At 44.8% G+C, this 16,598-nt stretch overlaps 1 long non-coding RNA gene across 1 annotated transcript in view; it reads left to right on the forward strand.

Annotated features, from left to right (window-relative positions):
* The window catches only part of LOC103171273, a 56,209-nt gene that overhangs the window by 8,934 nt on the left and 30,677 nt on the right, over positions 1–16,598 (forward strand). The window lies entirely within an intron of this gene.

The raw sequence follows: 16,598 nt of genomic DNA on the forward strand, positions 1-16,598 counted from the left end.
GAGCTGAGTTCTAATCCCCGGCTCTGCCACTTGCTTGCTTTGTGACCCTGGTCAAGTCATTTAACTTTCCTGTGGCTCAGTTCCCTCATCCATAAAATGGAGATTAAATACCTTCTCTCTCTTCTATTCAGACTGAGACTTAGGTGTGAGACAAGGACTATACCCCAGAATTTAACAGAGTGCTTGGCATATAAGTGCTTATCCAATATCACTGTTGTTATTATTATCTTCCCAGTCTCCTTCACAGGGAAGATGTGCCCAGATGCACAGATTACCTAAGCTCAAGAGGGGGCCAGGAGCCACTGCAGGACTGTGAAGCAAATCAGTCTTATTTTTTGAGTGCTTACTGTGTGCAGAGCACTGTACTAAGCGCTTGGGAGAGTTCTGTATAACAATATAACAGACACATTTCCTGCCCCCAGCGACCGTAGAGTCTAGACAAAAAGATCCCTTTTCTCAGCCTCACTGTGATGTTGACTGGGGAACAGACTTGTATAACAGACCTGCTGGGCATGTCTGGTTGCCACCGCAGTCCGGGGCATGGTCAACAATGACACTTAGTGAGAAGGTTGCTTTAATCCTGTATCCCGCTCCGTAATATTAGCTATAGAATTAGAATACAAGATGACCTTTAAAGTCTAAGAGAGATCCATAAGGGTCCTCCTTTGGGCCTAGGTGTCAGGAGACGTATAAAAGTGGCTAGAGGGTAGCGGGGAAAAGTAGAGAAGAAGATTAAGCTGCCATTTCTTCTTTTTGCTCCTCCTCCATCTTATTCCCCTACTCCTTTTCAGTACTATCACCACTGAAGTGGCCTTCTTGCCTCCTTGCCAAGTTGAAACACCCATTGAGGACCCATAAAGGTCCCTCTCCATTGCGACCCAACACCTTTGGCAAAAATGTTAGGTTTAGACAGACAGGGCATCAGTGAAGAATAGGGGGACAGCAGTGGTAGAGGAGGATGAGGACAGTGGCAATTTGTTAAATCTCCAATCCACTGTCCCTCCCTCCCCTTTCCCTATTTCTCCTCTCCTCATTTCTTCTTTCTCCTTTTATCACTCTTCCCCCTTTTCCTCTCTCCTGTTTGAGCTTTCTCTCTGTCTTCTCCTCCTTCCTTGTCTCTACCTTCCTTAATATTGATTAAAAACTAACAATGTGCAAAGGACTATGCTAACATGTGGGTGCTTCTTCAAACATAGTCGCTGACCCATAGGGAGTACATAGCCTAAAAGGGGAGGAGGGAGGATGGGTGCACAGTGGGGAAAAAAAATCAACAATTAAAAAGAATTATCACAAGGAAAAAACAGTATGTGCCTGCAGAGTTCTTTATAGCTTTCTACTGGCTTAATCATTTACATCGTAATAAAATCCTTTCACCCTGGAGGAAATTGACTCAGCATCTTTCAGGAAAATCTCATTAAGCGCTGCCTCAGCCTGTAATAACTGTTTATATATGGAGGTGCTATTCGGCCACTATTGGGTTTTTGTTCACTTCTTTCATTGGTCTTATAATTGTTTCTTTATCTCCAAGGCAGTTTGTTTATCCCCTGCAGTGTAAAGGGCACCCCAGCCTCAAGCTTCTGCAGTCCACTAAGAGTCCATCCTCAATTATTTGAAAAGAAAGATAATTTCCATTGCTCTTCAATAATTAGCCGCAAAGTAACCTTCAAAGCATGGATCCTTGAGCCAAAAGAGGTTGTGTCTATGAGATTAATTTATAATTTTTAAACTGACCAACAAAAACAAATGAACCTTGGTCCTGCCACTTCAACTGTAGGTTTTGAGGTACACCTGGAGGCGAGGAATGAAACACTTGGCTGACCATAGACTGTGTATATGATGGTCAGGACTGGTTGTTCTCCAGTACCTTAAACTGCCTTTCATATCATACCCTTCACCCTTCCTGCAGCAAGGAGTTTATCCTCTAAGGATAAACTCGTTGAGGAGCAACATGGCCGAGTAGAAGAAGCACAGACCTGAGTTCTAATTCCGGCTCCACCACTTGCCTGTTTTGTGACCTTGGGCAAGTCACTTCACTTCTCTTTGCCTCAGTTTCCTCATCTGTAATATGGGGATTCAGTACCTGTTCTCTCTCCGATTTAGACAGCAAGCCCCATGTGGGACTGCGTCCAACCTGATTAATTTTTATCTATCCCATGCTTAGAACAGTGCTTGACACATAGTAATCACTTAAATACTGTAATTATTAGGAGTGAATAACTGGATGGCAGATATGAAGCCTAGAGGATCTGCCCCCGGCCACAAGCCCACAAACACCAGTCTCAGTGGAGCATGCCGTAAGGTTGGCTTTCAGGACATCTTGGTTCCCTTTCCTCTGGGCCCACCCCTAGGCAATCCTTGAAACACCAGTTGTTCCATGATATTGTAGGGGATGAGGAAAGCATCCTCAAGGCATCCACAGATTTCCCTGATCTTGTGCCTGGGAGTCAGTACCTGTCTCCTCACTGAATTGTATTATCCAGGAATCCAAAAAAAACTATCCAGCCTGTGGTGGAAAAGCCTTCCCAACTGCTGATGAGGGAAGATCTCTCCATCCATTCGAGGTTACAACACTGCGAAAACATTTGTTCCACGCAGAACATGGGGCTGTATACATAAATTCTGTGAATTTTTTTTAAGTGCTTCCTATCTGTTAAACAATCCTACTATCCAGTATCTATCCCAGTGCTTGGCACAAGGAATATGCTTAATAAATATAATTTTTATTATGATGATTACATAGAACAACATGCTGAGAAGCATGGTGTAGTAGATAGAGCACAGTCCTTGTCCCACATGAGGTTCATAGTTTAAGCAGCAGGGAAAACAGGTATTGAATCCCCATTTTACAGTGAAAGAAATTGAAGCACAGAGAGGTTAAGTGACTTACCCAAGGTCACACATCAAGCAAGAGATGGAGCCGGGATTAGAATCTAGGCCCTCTGACACCTAGTCCTGTGTTCTCTCCACTAAGCCACATTACTTAGATCCTAAAAATATTCTTTGTCATCAATTATCCAGGTATTTTGTTAAAAATAAAAAATCCACCAAATCTCTCAGAATAACTTGCCATTCTGAAAAAGGATGGTTTCCAGGAGGAATGTTCTTGGTTCAAATAAAGCTGTGGCTTCCATTTACCTTTAAATAGTTTTCCCCAAAGAAATTTCAACTGAGGAATGTACTTTGGCAAACTGAGATTGGGGGATTTTCTATTCCCTCAGAAAGAACTTTCCGGAAAGTGGAGCCCGCTCGTGGAATAGTCCTTGACTTAAGGTTGCTTTAGCAGAAATATTTTTACAAGCCCTCAGAAACTCATACATGGACATTGATGTGGTATAGATAAATTCTATTACTCAGCATTGCTGGCAAAACCATTTGCTGCCAAAAGTAAATAGTAAAATTCATTATAACCAGTTACATGAGTAATAGAGAGAGAGATCTTTTTTGACACAGACAGAGCACATTCTCTTAGGGAAGACAAATCTGGCCCAGTCTAGACAACCAATATTGAAATGGCCATTTACAGGGCTCTGGTCTCTAACTAAACAGGTTGCCACCCATATCCTGGCAGACTGATGGATGGCCGCTCCATGGAGTCCTGTTATTTCAGATGCCAAAAAAAAAAAAATAATTACTGGGTTGGGTTTGGTAAGGAAAGTTTAACTAAGAGACTGTTCTTTTCAACCACATTTACTGCCAATCAGTCAATCAGAATCAAATCACATGGAATTATAAAATGGATCAGCATTGTCCAGACCACAGGAAACAAAAATCATCAAACTATTAGGGAAGAAAATGGTTTTCTCTCTCTACCATTATCTGGCCTCCCCTCATTCATCCCAGAGTAACAGGTAATCTCCCCGGCCCAGGGGACAGTTTAGGTTCCCTCCCTCCTCTCTTTTCTGGATTCATTATTGGGATGAAGGAGGATGAGGGCAGAGTTACTTAGAGAGTAGTGAGGGGCTTGGTCTCTGTAACTAGCTGCCCCTTCAAATACTTCTCACTTTGTAAACCCCTTCCCCCAATCCTATCTAATCCCAGCTCTGCCACTTGTCAGCTGTGTGACTTTGGGCAAATCACTTAACTTCTCTGTGCCTCAGTTACCTCGTGTAAAATGGGGATTAAGACTGTGAGTCCCAAGTGGGACAACCTGAATACCTTGTATCTACCCCAGTGCTTAAAGCAGTGCTTGGCACATAGTAAGTGCTTAACAAATGCCATTATTATTAATATTATTGTCCACAACCCCACTCTCCTCTCCCAGAATCCTCTGCAAGGAGTTTCTTTCCAAACTGCCTTGGTGGTGAGGTTTCAGAGGTCCTACCACTTCTGTTCCCTAAGAGCCAGTGGCCCCTTCAGTCCAGGAAGAACATTGGTGGGGGCAGGGAGTTGGGGGAAGGGCACCCAGATAAGGAAGCCGCAGCAATTTGCCAACCTGAAATGGGACATTTGTCCCAACCCACACCCACTGCTTCCCCCATGGTACTGAAGGGTTGAAGTCCACACTGTTATCATCACTACCATTGCCAACACCATCAGTGTCACCCATTTGGCAACCAGCGGGATTCCGGTCCCCTGCCAAATAGGCGACCTTGTTCGGCACCCTTCTGGAGACCTTGGGTTTCAGAGATCTCCATCCCTTCCTGTGGGTGGCCTCTAATGTGAGCTTGACAGCCAGAATCTAAGCTCAGTGGCTTCATCACTGCGTAAAAAGAATAAGTGACTCTTTGGGGGACCCATCCTAAGTGAATCCCCATGGTCTGAGTCTTGTTGCTACTGTACAGGCTGCACTAGGGAGCACCTACTCCCGTAAGTTTAATTGCCTCCGAGGAAGGAAATTCCACCACCCCTCTGAGATGGCAACCCATTCAACCCTCCCTGTAAATTCTACCTTACCCTTAACCTCAATCAAATTCAAGCCCAACTTATCGGTGTAATTACAGGCCAATCTTCATTACCCAATTAGTGGACTATCCAGGCATTTTATTTCTTTTTCTCCCCCCTGCTCTAGGCCTTTTGGCTATTTCATTGCTTATTAGCAAGTCCAACTGAAAGTGGTTAGGAGCTGGTAGTGGAAAGAAAATTTGAGTCAGCCAGTGTTGTTCCTTGTGAGTAATCAATGTTGTTACTTGTGAGTAGCCTGGTCAAAGGTTTGATGTGGAAGAAGGTAGAAAGTGGGCAAAATGAGGGCTTGAATTATTTGGGGATTTCAAAGATCCATAGATCCAGAGCCAATCTCACCCTGATCTAAAAAGAGGAAAAAAAAAATCTGAGAGGCTCCTGGCATTGGTATAGGAAGGGAACTGAAGGCTGTGTGGAGCATAGGAGTGGGAGCTGGTATTTCTGCCCCCGCCCTCCCTTTGACTGGCTTCAGCTCAGGCCCCCTCTAGGAGCCCAAGCCTTGCTCCTGATTCCAGGAATTTCATGGTTAAGAAACAAAAAATGCCAGAACCCTGGGGCACATGTCAGACAGAATCTCATAGAACTTCAGATCGGGAACCTGCTTCTAACAGTCCAACATTTGATCATCCTTGATCAGGGAGAAGAAAAGAGACGATTAAAGAATAGCCTATCGTGATTAAAGCCCCAGCTGGGCAGTGTGGGGTGGATGGAGGCCCTGGAGCCTGAATGACAGGGGAGGTGGTCCTGGATAAATGAGTCTAGAGAGAGCTATTGTTGCCCACTGATTCCAGCTTCCATAAATTTTAGGAAGCATTTAGCTAAATGGAGTCCCTTATCATTGTGGAGAGAAAGGGAGAAAAATGGGAAAAGAGAGGGGAAAGGAGAGAGAAAGAGAAATAAAAATATTCTGAAACAATATGATGGCTACCTCTTGTTACAGGGTGGCTCAGAATTTTGGCAAAGAACAAGGTCATGTTTCATACCCAGAGAGGGCAAGAAGCCAGGATACTCCTAATTGTCAAGAAAAATGGGAGGAGCCAAGGCCCTATGGCTATCACAAATGAAATCGTAATGACCATAAATCTTTTTATCATTACATCCTTCCTGAGCTAATTTTTCTGAGCACTGTTCTCAGCTCTAGTTATCAAAAACTTGACATATTCCCTCTCAATCGAGGTGATTGCCAATCTACTATATTACTGTGACAAGGATGTTAAGTTCATCATCAGAAACCCCGGCACATACATCAGGACTCTCTGATGACTCAACATCAGTATATCCATTGCCCTGGTGATGACCTTTCCAGAGCCTGAATTTGAACTGATGGCACTGGACTAAGAGTTTATGATTTGCCAAAGGGCGTTCCAGGCCTCTCATCCTGTTGTTCATTCATTCATTCATTCATTCAATAGTATTTATTGAGCGCTTACTATGTGCAGAGCACTGTACTAAGCGCTTGGAATGAACAAGTCAGCAACAGATAGAGACAGTCCCTGCCATTTGACGGGCTTACAGTCTAATCGGGGGAGACAGACAGACAAGAACAATGGGAATAAATAGAGTCAAGGGGAATAACATCTCGTAAAAACAATGGCAACTAAATAGAATCAAGGCGATGTACAATTCATTAACAAAATAAATAGGGTAAAGACCATCTTCTACCTGGAGACTCCATCCCTATAAACGCAGCCTTCATCAGATATAAATAGTTGAAGCCATGAGAATAAATGAGTGCCCCCAGAGAAGAGTGGGTAGAGTGAAGAGAGAAGGAAACCCAGAAATTAGCCTTGAAAGATACCTGCAGTTAGAGGGTGAGAGGCAGTGGAAGGCCTTAAAAATATTTCCATCTCTTCATCTTCCATTCAGATGTCCTAAACAGTTTCCAAATACCCTAACTGTGCCTTCTTTGAAGCCTCCCTTGTGTTTTCCTGCTGTCCATTACAGAGAGGTAATTTTAGTAGCACATCTCGTTCTACATTTTGGTCTAGGTAGATCCTGTCCTACAGAACTCGAGGCAGGATATATTTAAACCTGATGCTATAGTGCTGCTTGTTTTCCTGGGTGATGAAATTAACAATGTTAAATATGTTATTAATTTTAATGAACCAGGCCATTAGGGAGCCTTTTGTCTCATCAAATTTAAATTGATTCATTCATGTAAACCGCTGTCTCCTATATTAGATCCAGCGTTAATGGAGAGGGTGGGTGATGTTGCAATCTTGAAAATTGAACCGACTGGAATTATTGTTATTATTATATGTATTGTTAATAATACTAATAATAGTATTTGTTAAGAGCTTACTATATTTAAAGCCCTGGATTAGATAGAAGATAATCAGGACAGACTGTCCCTGTCCCACACAGGGTTCACAGTCTGAGTAGGAGGGAGAACAAGTATTTAATCCCCATTGTACAAATGAGGGAACCAGCATGGAGAAGTTGACTTGCCCAAGATCACACAGCAAAGCCAGGGTTGGAATTAGAACCCAGGTCCTCAAGACTTCCAGGCTGTGCTCTTTTTTGTAGGCCACACTGTATTCACTGTCATACTGAAAAGGAGTCCAAGAAAGGGAGCAAAAATGATGAGGCTGTCGGAAGATGGCCTGGACAGAAACTTGTCTCGGGATTCAGGGCAGTGAGGTTGGTTGAACCCAGAGCCCAGGGTGGAGGATAGAGCCATCCAGGAAGCCACCCGGACTAAGAAGAGACTGATATGGTCAGGGGGAAGAAGGTCTGGATAGGATGCAACAGTGATGGATTTGACATTTCGCTGTGCATTAAGTACTAAGCTTATTGCTGGCCTTCAGTTTAAATAAAATCTGAATTTTTTTTAAAGATCTCATTTTATGAACACCCTGATCCTGAGGCAAATTCACTTCCAAATTGGTGGAATAAGGTGTCCCACCCCACTGGATATTCGCTGTAATGTGCAGGTAGAATGTCAGGCACAAATTGCAATAGAAAAACTGCATATGGTCATCTTGTTTTGGTAATATAAAAGTTTTTGAATTTTAAGTATTTTTCCTGAAAAATTGCAGACTCCTATCCTTCTTCCCACCACTGTAATGCTCTAGGTCAGGGTCTATGGGACCTACTGGGCTGCCGCCTAAGTTGGCTGGTCCAACAGGGAGGACAGGTGGTAGGCAAAACCAGAGAGTCAACAAGCAGAACAGAGGATTACAACAGGCAGCCCAAAATTAGCAGAAGCGCCAGCCCCAGGAGGGCCCAAATAAAGCTTTTCTTTATGTGGGTATTTCCAAAAACCCTGTAAAATTAGGTCTTGTAAAACTCCATACTTACGTAACTTTTAAAATTTAAACACACCATATTCCCACGGTTCAGATGCCTACTTTCTTCTTACCCTTGTCTAGGGCCACTTAGCCTATTCTCCAGTCTTCTGCAAGCAACTCCTATAAAAGATTAATACTTTCTATGAAATAGTAATGTCAGTATAAATTGTTCTTTCCTCTTCCCAGAACTGGTGTTTAAAAATCATAGCCTTCCTTTATAAATTAAGAACCCCCAATTCTTTCACCCACATTGTCCAAAAGTCTTTTACAACTTGGCATCCTGGTTATTAAATGTTCTTGTGTTTCCTTCCTCACCCCCTGTCCTTGGGTATGTTTTGTCTACGTTGCTTCTGATTTTTATACTTTCCATTCATTGCAAGTCATGCAATATCTTTACATTTTTGTCCCAGACTCATTTTAGAATCGTAAGCTCTATGAGCAGGATTTTGTCTTTTCCCTCTGTTGTATTCTTCCAAGCACTTATTACAGTGCTCTGCATACAGTAGACATTTAATAGATACTTCTGATTAATTAAAAGTGCCTTTGGTTTTCTCCTCAGCACAACCTTCTTACGTACCCACTATTGCTGATTTTTTTTAATATATGAAAATCTCCTTTCTTCCTAATCAAGGTCAGTCCTCTCTCCTCTCAGCACTCTATTCTTTTGACAGCTTCTCCGCCAAATCTGCCTGGGTTCTCTCCTCATGTGAAGGACCCATTTGTGGTCAACGTGGCCACAGCTCTTACCAACTTTAGATATGATACTGTCCTTTCTGTCAAAGAAAGCGACAACCTTGGAATTCACCCCTTCTAGCTTATTAAAATAACAAAAGATCAAACACAAGGACTGCAGAGTGTACGCAAATGGAAAGCGTTCCCTTTCTCATAAAGTGATTTAATTAGGAGCAATTTTCGCATCAGCTCTGTCAGGACAGATGCTCAGGCAGTTTTTGAAATAGAATTTCTGGGTGTGCTGCTTTGTGCTTTCTTCCTGCTGCCGCCTCTCAGCAAAGAGAAAAAAGAATATTCAGTTCTGAGTAAATGGCTTTCCCAAAGTTGGAACCCAGACGGGTGAGTCTTGGAGGCCATTTTGAAAGTTCTCTGAGAGATTCATTAATTTAATCATTGTTATTTACAGCACTATGTGCTTACTATGTGGCAGCATGGCCTAGTGGAAAGAGGCCATGCAGAGAGTCAGAGGACCTGGGTTCTATTCTGGGCTCTGCCACTTGCCTGCTCTGTGACCTTGGGCAAATCACTTCATTTCTCTGTGCCTCAGTTTCTCATCTGTAAATGGAGATACAATCCCTGTTCTCCTTATCCTTTAGGCTGTGAGCCCCATGTGGAACAGGGACTGTTTCCAGCCTGATTATCTCGTGTCTACTCCAGCCCTTAGTACAGGACTTGGCACATAGTAAACACTTAAAAATACAACAATAACAATAATAATAATAACATAGTATTATTATGTGCCAAGTACAGGGCTAAGTGCTAGGGTAGATACAGGATAATCAGGCCCAACAGTTTCTACCCTATTGAGGTGTCCTAGTCTGAATAGGGAAAGATAGACACAGACCATAAACAACAATGAAAACAAATTAAGGTTAAACAATCCAAATTAGCAACATTAAAATAAGAAGCTAAAATAGTGCTTGGGGAGGGCAGTCGTCAAGCTCCTCCCTGGGGAACTGTTGCTGGATGCAAACCAGGACATCCTCCCCAGCATTCTACCATTTGTTACAGGCTTCACTCCCCTGGGATCAGATAGAAAGGGAGGAGGTGGCTCCAGCCAGCGAGCCACTCCTCCAGGACCTTGGAGCACCTGCTGGGAAAGAGACCCGGCCTCAAGGGCTCCAGATTCCTCCCAACTTCCACCCCTGTGGGAATGGGCCTTTCCTCCTGTGGGCCAGGCAAAAGGACAGCTTTTGGGGAAACGGGTAGGTTGAAGTAAGTCCGCCCCCTTCTTTTATGGCTGGAAGCTGAAACATATCAGCTCAGCCCCCACATCTCTGCAAGAGCTTCTCTTGTCCTCTGCCAGAGCTTCATTTAGCTCAGCTTCCACCCATCCACTCCATTTAGAGCAGGCTCTGATTGCTCCCTCTTCTAACCCCCATGGGCTAAGTGTGCCTCCCTCACCCCTGCCTGCAGCCATGGCTTGTTTGGCCCACGGCCCTCGGTGCCATGTTGGTCTGGTTTGTTCCAGCGTGGGGCTGTGGCGAGGTCAGCTAAGTTCTTCTTGCTCAGGACCGCAGAGGGCTGGTGTTGCCACTTCACCAGGGATACTTTCTTCAGCTGGGTGACTGGACCTGTGGCAGTAGGGCTAATTATTTTCCTCTCAAGGCTCTGCCAGTAAGAACAGAGTAATGAGAGACGTAGTAATGAGAGAAGTAGTAACGTCTTTCATTTATATTTTCTCAACTACAAAGGGACTTGGAGTTCATTTTTTATGATATTTAAATGTGTATTATGTGTCAAACACTGTTCTGAACATGGGGTAGATACAAGTTAGTTAGGTTGGACACAGTCCATGTCCCACATGGGGCTCTTAGACTAATTCTTGAAGGATCATGGAGCCAAGACCTGAAGAGACCATGCAGAGACTTATCAGGGAAGTCTCTGCCTGGATGGTGAGCAGAAGGTCAAATGGGGCCTGGGGTCAGAGCCACAGAAAAGTTTCATGGGATGGCCACAGGGAGTTTGGCACAGCAGGGGTTGGAGAAGCACTAAGGAGGGCGGGTTAGATGTCTGGAAGAGCCACCCAGTGACCCACATAGGCCACCGCCTCCCTGCTCCCTGGTCTCCCAACCCTGCCCTGGTCTGGCTCAATCCCTGTGTCTGGGCTGGGGATGGTGGGATGGTGGGAGTAGGTGGGGAAGCCAGAGAGGCTTCCAGTTGCAGCCAGGATGAAATCAAGTTCTGGGCATGTATAGTCCAGTACAAAAGCAGCAAGGGGAAGGGCGGGGGAAAGAAGTGAAGAACACAGTTGTTCAACCTCAGTTAATTCTTCGAAGCTGAAAAACCATTACCGTAACAGAACAAGCTTCTACTTCTGCAGCCTCCTGCACAGACTGGTAATCAAATTCAAGTCCTCATTTAGTTAATATTGTGATGGAATGCTTTGAATTACTCTAACAGAGATTAAACAATAGTTTAGTGGCATTTATCAGTCCTGAGTAGGGCATGTAAATGAATTTCATATTACTTTTCCAGTGGTTCTGGAACAGATTCTAATTTATAACAGATAGGCCTGTGGGAAAATGTGCACCATAATACAGCTATTCCCAAAACTACCACATTTTCAAGGAACTTAATCTGGTTGAATCACGGGCCCTGCCGGTAATCAACAGTTGTGGTATGCAAAACACTAGACCAAATACTGTGGAAAGTAATAGTGGAAGAACAAGAGCCTGTTCCAGTTTAGCGAGAACCCTGCCCACATTCTGAAACCTTCCTGGGGCCTGCAGTTCCCAGTGCTGAGGCCTCTGAGTGCATGCCCCCTTTCCTTCATTATCTTCCAGTTTGGGAGGAAGCAGCTCAGATTTTGTGAAGCTTTTTTTTGACAGCCCCACTCTTCTACATTACTGCATATACCAACATGAAGCATCTGAGCCTATAGAGACTCTGTATTTTCTCTGCTCAGTTGTCAATGCCCAATTAAACACTAACTCTTCCTGAAAGCCCCCACAATAATAACAATAACTATGATATTTGTTAAGCCCTATGTGCCAAGCACTGTTCTAAGCACTGTGGTAGATACAGGGTAATCAGGTTGTCCCACGTGGGGCTTACACTTCTGATCCCCATTTTACAGATGAGATAACCGAGGCACAGAGAAGTTAAATGACTTGCCCAAGGTCACACAGCAGACAGGTGGCAGAGCCGGGATTAGAACCCACTTCCTCTGATTCCCAAGCCCATGCTCTTTTCCACTAAGCCATGCTGCTTCTCATGACACCCGTAAACCCTAAGCTAAATTGGCTAAATGCCTGGACTTAGTCAAACTGGTTTAAGTAGTTGAAATCCATGTTGTCTATTTGTGTGTTTATAGGTTACAATTTGAAAGCAATTACTGCAGCCAGTTCATCTTGGGCCACCTTTTCCTTAATGTTTATAGGTCTCTCTCAAGAGAGCTTAGAGTTCATCGCACTGGAGGCAGTGAAGAGGCTGAAACAATAGTTCAGTCAGAAAAGGATCAGAGCTTGGACCAAGGTGGGAGAGGTTGGGGCAGAGAGCAGTGGACATAGGAAATATCAGGTAGGAAGAAGTAGATCGAATAAGCAAGTTGAAAAGTTGTGAGGAGTCGAGGATGACACCAAGGTTGTGGTTTTCGAGAGGGGGAATGGTGGTGTTATTGAGAGATTACCTCACTGGGTATCTAGTAGGCTGTGCGGGCTGCCCCATCTTCCATCTTCTGTGGCACATCGCTGAACCTGTTTACCCCCTGGTGTTTGAGAGTCCACGTGAGCTTATTCCAAGTGCTGCTCCCCTTGATGAATAGCAAATCCTTCCAAATTCTCTGCTCCGGAAGGAGGGCATATTTATGTGGATTCAGTAATGCAGGGACACACTTCAATTTACGCAAAAAGGAATTCATGGTGCTGTCAGTATCTGGTCTGTTGTAAACACACCATGCCAGTCGATGCACCTGGGATGAGGGATACAGTCGATTTGAAGCTGAGCATTATGGGAAGTAATTAATTGCTTTAGGCAAGCAGCCTATAAGCTCCAGGGTAGTGATGATGCCTCTCAACTCTGGTGTATTGTACTCTCCCAACTACTTAGCATAGTACTCCGCATGCAGTAAGTGCTCAATAAATACCATCGATTGAGTTTATATGTTCAGCGGCTATAAGAAATTAGTGTGGGCTAAAGGAAATAAGGCAGCAAGACAAACAGAAAATAATGCTGGGTATTCCGCCTCTCCTTTCTTACTCCTGAGATTTGTCTGGGCTTCATCCAGTAGTTTTCCTGTTTCCCTCTGTTCTCTGACTGGGTCAGTTAATGACTGACCACAGGAGAGGGGGGAAGGACTAGCAGAGGGCCACTCACTGCATAACCTAACTAAATTTTGCAAGCTAAGAAATGTTTTCTTCCTTTCTGTAAATCTCCATGTTTCAAAATGTAGTCAGCCACGGTGGCTCAGGCCACCTAGGTCTTGCTGTACCTTACTTCTCTAGATTTAACAGAATAATAAAGGAAGAAAGATGATGGAGGCAATGTCTGCAGACTGGGGCACGAATCATTACAAGTCCAGCCCCCAACTGCTCCCTGTTTTGGATCATTACATGATCAACCTTGTACTTAGACTGCACTTTTCCCTGAGGAGCGTAGACCATTCTGTAATCTTTAAAATGGTATCCTTCCCAGCCCACCGAGCTGGGGGTCCAGCAGCATGCCATCAGGGCTTATAAGTCATGCAATCCACAACCGATGAATGAGTAGATGGGATGGAGTCCCCTTTTGGGTTCAAACTGTTGTAAAAGGGATGGAGTGGCAGTATACAGAACCCCAGCAGTGGCGGGAGGGGGGGAGGGAGAGTCAGTGGAATGGGGGGATTGGTCCAAGGGGCACTGGGGAGAGGAGAGAGCAGAGGGTGCACCCCTTTCCCTGCACATGAGAGCTCCCTAACCCTGTCCCGACCCTCACATCCCTTTTCCCACCCCCCAGTCGTCCTTCCTGCTTCCAGTCTGGGGCTTGCTGAGATGGGGGAAGGGAATGAGTCAAAGATGGTTGGGGATCAGCATCTGGGAAATGGCTGAGGTTGGAGCTCCCAGTAATTGGTCCATTTTCTTGCTCCTCACTCTGCCAGCTCCCTGACCTGGCACCTCATAGCCCTTCAATCCTTAACAATGCCAGGGGTCAAGAAGAATGCTGGATCCTCTTCCCTCCCCAGACACTGATGTTGTCCCGTTCCCTCCCTGGCAGCTCTGGGGAGGCAGGATGTGATCTGGCAATCCTGCCCCATCCCTGACCCTGATCTGAACCTCCAGCTTCACACTGCCAGGGGGCAGAGGGGCTCTGACAGCCTGAAGGATTGGGGGAGGGTTAGTGTTAGAACCTGGGAAAGGAACCAAGTTGGGAGGTTTGCAGAACCTAAGCAGGGAGAGGGATTCTGATGTCTGGCCTCTCTGCTCTGAAAGATCACAGCCCTTGGGACTAATCCATTTGGTTACCTATTCCATCCCTATGCCTCCATCCCAAAAAGATGAGCATCCCTATTGACATTAAAAGCCATAGATCCACAACATCTCTTCTAACATCTAACAATCCACGCTTCCAGGAAGTTCTTCCATAGGTCTATCTTGAATCCAAGAGAATCCTAGAGAACATTTGGAGATTGTTTTATGTCTCCCTTCAACAGAATTGATAGATTACCTGGGTTTTAAACACACCTGCAGGGCATGTTAATATGGAAGTAGCCTTGATGCCTTCTTTTATAAATGGATCAAAAAGACTTGAGACTCTGACATGAGAAATGACTTTAGTTGATGTTTCCTATTGCCTTCCTTAGTCTGCTTCCTGGGCATATGGAGTGAAGTGCTGATCTCTTTTTTCAATCCTGAATATGAGAGAGAAAAGGAAGAAAAAGCTGCATAGTCCACTGCCTTAATCCTCCCTTGGAAATAACCCATACAAATCCAGTTTATAGATCAATTTACACTCAAGTCAACATCTTGTTCAGCATCCCTGTTCATTGGGTTTCTGGCCATAGCCCCTCAAAGGATCTTACATCTTCAGCAAGCTACCTTTTACCCTCTCAATTCATCAAAAGACAGATGTGAGGAGGCAGAAGACATATGAGAAAACTCCCCAAATAGCAGCCTCCTCTCTCCTCTCAATTTGTGTTCTGCAGCATCACTTGGGACAGGAAATGGAGAGGTTCTAAACCTGGTCCCAACACTTGCATGTTAGATGGGTCAGGGCCTGAAGAAGCGGGACAGAGTATGAAAAAATTTGTGCTATGGCAGCAGCTGTTCCTACCAAATATACCCCAGGCAACCAATTTCCTTGCCCCACACCTCCAGCCCCCTTCAGATTCCTTGCCTTCTTTGAACATTTGAGCAATGGTGGGTTGCTGAAAAAAGGGATGTTACCTACTGGAGTGGCAATTTGTACCCTTCCAGTGACTATTTCCCTTGGGCACATGCTCCACTCCCCTCATCCCAACAGACCTTCTCAGCTCCCAGTTGAGCAGCAGTTGTGGGGAGTGGTGGTTCTGCACCATCTCACATACACACATCCATAACCCCCTTCCTCTCCCCACAGCACCCCTAGAAGCAAAATGGCAAGGACGGTGGTGCAGAGGATGCTTTACTGTGGTGAACACTCCCAAGGACAGCTGGGATCCCACATCTCCTTGGGGCATGGAGGTCAGGTACTCCAACCATCACCTCCAGAACCAAAATTTCCCAGCCTCATCTGAGTCACACATTCCATGGCTACTGTGTTCCGTGATTGAGTCTCATGCAGGACATTGTTTGGTTCCATTTTCTCCTGTGCCAGTCAAGACTTCTCCCTATACCTTGTTGCCAGGAGACCTGAGTCCATTCAGCCAAATTTAGTTTCTGCCTTAGAGTCCCAAATAGGTAGAACAAAGTAATGAACTCCCCCACTAATAGGAGAGAAACATTTGTTCGATTGTACTTCCCCTCCCCCTACCTTGGAAAAGCTAAGACCTCCACCATTTGGGTGGATGTGAATTATTTCAACTCCCACAGCAAAAGGAAGAAATGCAGAAGGAAGTTGAACCATGACTCTGCTACCTAATAATAATAATAAAGGTATTTGTTAAGTACTTACCATGTGCCAGGCACTATTCTAAGCTCTGGGGTGGATACAAGCAAGTCGGGGTGGACACAGTCCCTACCTCACGTGGGGCTCACAGTCTCAATCCCCATTTTACAGTTGAGGTAACTGAGACCCAGAGAAGTAAAGTTACTTCACCAAGGTCACACAGCAGACAAGTGGCAGAACCAGGATTAGAACCTATAACCTTCAGATTCCCAAGCCAATGCTTTATCCACTATGCCTTGCTGCTTCTCTGCTACTTGCTACATGCTATTTGCCTGCTGAGGTAACTTGGCCAAGGTCCAGTGAGGGAAGTAGGAAAACCTTAAGCCAAACTTTAAGGTTGCATACTCATTCCGATCAATGCTAAGGAACTACTAGGAAGAGAAGGGGTTGGGAGGAATCCTGTGAAAACTTTCAGCTTTTGTCTTCCTACTTCCCTCATTTATGCCAAGACTGTGGTCATTCAAGAAGCCTGACTGGAATGGAGGCACTGGACAAGGGGAGAATTTGGTATGTGGGTCATCATCCCTATCTGGATTCTGGGCTCGGTCACTCACTTGCCGTGGGACCTTGACCTCTCCAGACCGAAATTCTCCATCTGTATCATGAGGAAGTTCA

This window comes from Ornithorhynchus anatinus, chromosome 19 (assembly GCF_004115215.2).
Source record: "Ornithorhynchus anatinus isolate Pmale09 chromosome 19, mOrnAna1.pri.v4, whole genome shotgun sequence".
NCBI lineage: Eukaryota > Metazoa > Chordata > Mammalia > Monotremata > Ornithorhynchidae > Ornithorhynchus > Ornithorhynchus anatinus.